At 36.6% G+C, this 7,342-nt stretch overlaps 1 long non-coding RNA gene across 2 annotated transcripts in view; it reads left to right on the forward strand.

The window, feature by feature from the left end:
- Nucleotides 1-6,503, forward strand: part of LOC103351201 (uncharacterized) — a 306,632-nt gene extending 300,129 nt beyond the window's left edge. For both annotated transcript variants that reach the window (XR_016217365.1, XR_016217366.1), the window contains one exon: nt 5,976-6,503. This is a non-coding gene — a long non-coding RNA (uncharacterized LOC103351201). The remainder of the gene's footprint in view (nt 1-5,975) is intronic.
- Nucleotides 6,504-7,342: the final 839 nt, after the last annotated feature.

Genomic DNA, 7,342 nt, shown 5'->3' on the forward strand with positions numbered 1-7,342 from the left:
AAGCAAAACCTTTTAAAAATTTGGATTACATCCAATTTACCATTTATTTCCTTGTTAGCTTACACATTCGGTGTAACATTCAGTGGACCACTGCTGGACTTAGATCAAGATTTATTCCTACTTTCTTATAATATTTTTATTCTCCCTGTTCAAATCTGCTTAATAATTTTTTTTTTATCTCAGGCATTATTATTTTCAACCCCAAAAGTTCTACTTAATTCTTTTATGATTTCCAAACCTTTTGATATTTTCTGTTTGGGTATGTATCATCTTCAGTGTTTTTCTTAGTTTTTTGACAGCATTCTCTAGTTCTTTGAATATAAAATAGCTGATTAGACTAATAAATCCAATCTGTGTGCTCCTTTGGATGGACTTTTCCATTGCTTGGATCACACTTCCTATTTTCTTTGTGTTTTATTTTTTGTTGCCATTGAGAGCTGGACATTTTACATTTACAAAGAATGTAATGCAGCAATCTAAAAATCACATTCCTTTCTCTGATATTTTACTTTTTGTTTTCTTTGTGTATGTGAATTTCTCAATGTATCATGTAAAATCTTTATTCTTTGTTATTCATGTGCAGCCTTAAAATGTTTGCTTGATTAGCCTATGGGCTAGCTAATACTTGCATAAATATTTCCTTGAATGTCTGAACCAGTAAATCTCACAGTCTTTGTCAAGGGATTGTGTGTTCGTGTGTGTGCATGTGTTTGTGAATGTGTGTGTGTTTGGCATGCCTTCAAGGATCTGACAGGAAATTTACAGTTCTGCGTTTGCCTTCACTTTCTGCTTGCACAGAGCCAACACATTAGCAAGAGGTGAGAGCTGCAGGTCTTCTCTGGACTTCTTATGCGTGTGTCCAGCCTAGGCATGCAAACAGCCATGAAATGCAAATTTCCTTCCAGACTCCAGGGAATATGCCAGAGATTGTCAAAGCCGCCTGTTAACCTCATTCCCCAGATTTTTCATTTACAATATACAGTTAGCCCATTATTTGCCCCAGATATTATTTACCAAATCAAGGAGTCTCACAGTTATGTAATTGTCTCTCTGGCCAAAGAGAAAAAGGCTTTTTGTATTTGGTGATCTCCTAGCCAGGTCAAATGTAGACAATCTTATAAATGGAAGCTTCCAGAAAGGTCACGAAATGAAAATTTTGGGGAATAGACTTCGCAGGAACTCCATCTCATTTTGCACCTTCAAGTGGTTGTCAGACTGCTGTTTTTCACAAGGATTGTAAGCTGTGGTTTTTAAAGGTTATCATAGACCTGGAGAAAGAGGACAGAATAAAGGCAGGGTAAAATATCATAAAACTTGCTGTTATTATTGAGATGCAGTTATAGTTTTTGAATAAACCATCCTCAAGTGTGGGTGCCAAAAAGTCTTTGAATTTTTACAGAGTTCTGAAAAATGTGGATCGGACAATTAAAGATCTACTAAAATATTTCCCTTTCTATACACAAGAATAAATCCACGAGATACTGACTTAAGCATAAAGTTGGTAAATGTCACTTTCATTTCTGTGAGATGTTTTTATGTGCAGCATTATACAAATGCAAGAATTGGAGAATAGTGTTTATGGAGGAGAGACTTTTCAGAAGTTCTTACACTACCATATTCACTGACAGTTACTCTTTGAATAACCATTATCTTAGAGATCAAGTGAATAGTAAAGCATACCTCACAGATGGAAAAAATCCTGACAGTACTAGATGCTTATTGACTCTTACTTCCATTAAATTTTAGCTAAAAATTATCCTTTTTACCCCAATAAGCAAGTTTCCTTTTTTGTGACCTCAAAAGTTATTCTTCAACTGTGCATTGATGTAACACTGCATATGAAAACATCTCACAGAAATACAAGTGACATTTACCAACCATGATTAAATTCAGTATATCAGATATATTTTTGAGTGTAAGAATAATGGTAAATACCTTCTCTGTCAGTATAACCCTAAGTTTCTAAGTAAATCTTTAACTTTCCTAAATTTGTCTCCTTGTTATCTTATGTGTCAATTCACCTATACCATTAGCCTTACAGTTATAATTAGCATTTTCAAAAAAAATTCAGTAGATTCAGCTCTCTTTAAATTTTTATTTTCTTTCTTTTTTAAAAAGATTTGTTATTTGAAAGAGTTATAGAGAAGGAGAGAGAAAGAGAACCATTTGCTGGTTCACTTCCCAAATGGCTGCAATGTCCAGGCCAAAGCCAGGAGCCAGGAGCCAGGAGCCAGGAGCTTCATCTGAGTCTCTTACATGGGTGCAGGGGCCTAAGGACTTGGGCCATCTTCTACTGCTTTCCCAGATGCATTATCAAGAAGCTAGACTGCAAGTGGAGTAGCTGGGAATAGAACTGGCACCAATACGGGACGATAGAGCTGCTGGCAGTGGCTTTACCTGCTACCCCACAGCACTGCCTCAAGAGTCAACTCTTGAGTGTATGTTACCATTAGAGGAATGATCATCCACACTGGACTTGTATAAATTAATCCCTTGTATTTTCTTCATAAGGGATTGCATGCTTCCATAATCCAAATTCCCCTGAAGCCTGTCACTTTCCTTGAAATACTCTGATTATTTTCCTTACTGCTCTTTACTTTTTGGCAGAAGGGTGGAATGACACATCTCACCATGAGCCTTTCTTGTTTCAAAAATTACTGTGATATCTAGTGCCTTCTACTTCTTTTTATATCAAATTCTTTTACCCCATTTCCTCATGACTCTGACTTATATCTCTGGCTTCCTCATTATCACCCTGCAGAGCAATGGAGCACGCTGGCAGAAAACAATCTATCCTAGAGCATTCTATTCACTGGTCTATGGTGTTTAATTGCCTCTTTTCCTTTGTTTTGCATTTTGTCATTAAAAATTCCATAAAATTTTTTTTTGTTTTGTACCTGAATCTGATAGTCCATGTGCATTATGTTTCTGTTACTAACAGAAATTTATTCTTTTATAGTGAATTTTGAAGCTATGATAAAGTTTGAAATTAGTTTTGTTGGACCAGTGTCAAGGTGTCTGCAGAGCTGAATACTTCTGTAGCTCTCTAAGGCTCCCTGTCATCCATTGCCACTGAAGGCTCCTGGAGGCTTGCCTCAGTACCTTGGCTCATGCTCCCTTCCTTAACAGCACTCCAACTTTTGGCTTCTTTTGAAATATTTTTTGTTCCTTTTGATCTCACTATTTGGACCTTTTTAAAAGAATCTTTGCAATCACATTTAGGGTCTATCCAATATTCCAGGATAACCCCATCATCTCCAGATCCTTAATCTAATCATACCCACAAATACTTTGCCATACAAGATAACTCTAGTTTCTGGAGATTAAGATCTGGACATATTGAGGGACAATTATTCAATCAACAGCACCCACGCCATTGTTTTAATATGCTAATATGAGTATTATGAAGTCATATTTCCACCTTGTATTTGTCTTTTCTTTCATATAAGTAAAACATAGAGATGTTACATAGATCCTTTCTCTGCTTCACAACATGTTTCAGTTTCTTCTTAGCACACAAATAGCTGATGGTTAAATCTAGTGAAGAAAAATGATTGTGTAGTGCTGGATATGGGAACAATGTCATCAGCCATCAGTCTTTCCTGACAAATACTGAGATGCCAAGTGAAATCTGACTCTCTTTTTATTGTCTGATCTGAATGTTAAAATCCAAACATCAGCTTTCTTGAACTCTGACCAACTTGCTTTGGAAGTTTGTTTATGTAACTCATTAGTTTTGCTGACACATTACTTTCCACCTATTTAGCTTGCATGGATGTTATCATCAAATTAGCATTAATTACTTACCTTGCCAAATAATCCCCATTATATTTACCCAGACATTTTCTCCCACCTGTTCAAATCCAAGGATGAATTAACATTCCTTGAGTACCAGTGGATTTGAGAAATAATTTTAGTAGTCAGAAGAAACGTCTGAAGAGGCTGTTTACATGACTAAATAACTATAATGAGGATGACTTTGAAACCCTCCTCACAAATCAAGTGAGCAAATATTAAATCTATTATCACAAAAGCCAATAATTTGACTTTATAGGACTGTTAGCTGTGATATTTCCAGTTTCAGGAAAGGTTGACATTATTAGATTAGTCCTAGGAATGAATTCCGAATAAGACACAATGCAATAGAAAGGCATTAATTGGAAGTAGGCAGAGTGGGATCATCTACAAATCTACCACGTACTTTTTGGCTTATTTGACAAAATTCCTATAGTTGGTATCACAGGTATTTTTCCCCTCTGTAACTTGGAATTAATAAATAATATAAAATAGTCAAAAGTGGTTTTAAAATGATGATGAAATAATGAATATAACCACCCTGGCATAAATTGAACACTCAAAAAAATTTATTTCTTCCAGTTTCATTATTGACCTTCCATCCATTTGTATTTGCAAAATTCTAAGTGTTGGGTTTAAATTCTTTTCAGTATGTTGTGATTTTTCTTTGTTCCATTATAATAATAAAAGCTGCGTTTTGCGAGAAGATAGGAGCTTTGTTATCATGTGAATCCAACTTTCTTTAAAAAAAAACTCATATGATACAGCAGTACCAATTTATAAAGGAATCAAAACTATGGATACTATTTAAAATAGTAAATTATTTTACTATGTATATTTTGTATATATTCTAATAATGGTATTACTTAAGTTAAAAAAAATGTTAGAGTCTGTCCAACAGAACTACATGTTAAAGATGAAGTTTCAGGGTGTGTGTTTGGCAGTTCACAGCAGTTCACATGCTGCTTGGTACACCTGCATCCCCTATCGGAGCAGTGGAAGAGAGAGAGATGGAAAGACAGAGATCTTCCAACTGCTGGGTCATTCCTCAAATGGCCGTAATGCTGGAGCTGAGCCAGGCTGAAGCCAAGAGCCTAAAACTCCATCCAGACCTCCCAAATTGGTGGCAGAGACCCGAGCACGTGGGCAGTCTTCCATTGCTTTCCCAGGAATAATAGCAGGGACCTGGGTATGATGGAGTGAAGCCTGGACTCAAACCAGTGCTCATATGGGGTGCTGGCATCACAGGTGTTAACTCAACCCACTGTACCACAATGTTAACTCCTATTTTATCTTGAATTAAAATTTAGTTACGTCATATTCTTATCATAATAAACATTATAAACCTATTTTTTCTGACCACATTCTTGCCCAAAATGTTATCTGATAGAAAAATCTGATGCAGTGAATCTTCAAGGTGGGGAAAAGTGTTAAGCATGAGTTGGAGCAAAATGATGTTCTTTTTTAAGAGAGATTTATTTATTTATTTTAAAGGCAGAGTTAGAGGGAGAGACAGAGATAGAAGGAGATCTTCCATCTGCTGGTTCACTCCCCAAATGGCCAGAATGACCAGGGCTGGGCAAGGCCAAAGCCAGGAGCCTGGAACTCAATCCATCTAGGTCTCCCACATGAATAGCAGCACTCAAGTACTTGGGCCATCTACTGCTGCTTTCTTAGGCATATTAGCAAGAAACAGGATTGGAAGTGGAGCAGCCAGGAACTGGAATGAGCATATATGTGGAATACTGGTGTTGTAGGCAGTGGCTTACCCCATTGTGCCACAATGCTGGCCCCAGAAGTAATGTTCTGAGACATAGCAGTAAAAGGAAAGAACTTAAACTTTGAGTGTCATTCCCACAACAGTGCTGTGAATATTAGTTAATGCTAGTGAATCCTGAACATTAAGGGTTGCTTACTCTTGGGAATTTTAATAGGTTTATATTTTCTCTTCTACTTTGAAACAGCATGAAGTAATAGTGCATGAGTGTGTGGTGGGAGTAAGTTATTTTCTTTTAATGTTAATAGAAATAACATAGGCATCTGAAAATTTTGCTTGTTTGAAGATCATTCTACTATAGTAGTGGTGTTCAAGTTTGATTCATGGAAACCTGATGGAATACTGATATTAAAATCAATTTCCTACTAATTCTTAATGTTCTTTGCCTTTTTTTACTTCATAGCATTTACACGGGTAATGCAATGGTGAGTAAAACTGCTGGTACTTGGCATCTCTTAAGGTAGGTGCCACTAACTGAACCAGTATTACTCTTCTTTACTAACATGCCCTTGCAGGAAAACAAGACAAATGAACGGAACACTGGTTTTTCTCAAGAATGCTCTTGATGAATAGTAAAAAGCATTAATTTTAATAAATTTCAACCTTTGTGATCTTTTTAATATTATCTCTAATGAAGTATATAAAGCATTTTGATACATGTTAAAGCATGATGTTTTTTTCCAAGAAAACACACAGATGTTCAAGTGTCAAATTCCCTAACCACTTCTTCCATGCAACACAATTTTCACTTGAAAGAATAATTGACAGACAAATGATAACTGTTAAGGCTTCAGCATTTTGCAGACAACAGACAGTTTTTTTTTTGTTTGTTTGTTTGTTTTTTATCTTTTATTTAATGAATATAAATTTCCAAAGTACGACTCATGGGTTACAATGGCTTCCCCCCCCATACTGTCCCTCCCACCCACAACCCTCCCCTTTCCCACTCCCTCTCCCCTTCCATTCACATCAAGATTCATTTTCGATTATCTTAATATACAGAAGATCAGCTTAGTATACCTTAAGTAAGGATTTCAACAGCTTGCTCCCACACAGAAACATAAAGTGAAAAATAATAGATGATTTTTTTTAAATGATGATGAAATCAGAGCAGACCTATTGTCATGTTTAATCCCAGTGAGAGTCAAGTTGGGAATTGATAATTTCTTTTTTTTTTTTTTTTTTTTTACAGAAGATCAGTTTAGTGTACATTAAGTAAAGATTTCAATCGTTTGCACCCACATAGAAACACAAAGTGAAATATACTGTTTGAGTACTCGTTATAGCATTAAGCCTCAGTGTACAGCACATTAAGGACAGAGATCCTACATGAGGAGTAAGTGCACAGTGACTCCTGTTGTTGACTTTACAAATTGCCACTCCTGTTTATGGCATCAGTAATCTCCCTATGCACCAGTCATGAGTTTCCAAGGCTATGGAAGCCCCTTGAGTTCTCCGACTCTTATCTTGTTTAGACATGGTCATAGTCAAAGTGGAGGTTCTCTCCTCCCTTCAGAGAAAGGCACCTCCCTCTTTGAAGACCTGTTCTTTCCACTGGGATCTCACTCACAGAGATCTTTTTGCCAGAGTGTCTTGGCTTTCCATGCCTGAAATACTCTCATGGGCTTTTCAGCCAGATCCGAGTGCCTTTAGGGCTGATTCTGAGGCCAGAGTGCTATTTAGGACATGCGCCATTCTATGAGTCTGCTGAGTATCTCACTTCCCATGTTGGATCACTCTCCCCTTTATTTATTCTATCGGTTAGTGTTA

Source organism: Oryctolagus cuniculus, chromosome 12 (genome assembly GCF_051225735.1).
Source record: "Oryctolagus cuniculus isolate XC-2025 breed Fujian yellow rabbit chromosome 12, ASM5122573v1, whole genome shotgun sequence".
NCBI classification, from domain to species: domain Eukaryota; kingdom Metazoa; phylum Chordata; class Mammalia; order Lagomorpha; family Leporidae; genus Oryctolagus; species Oryctolagus cuniculus.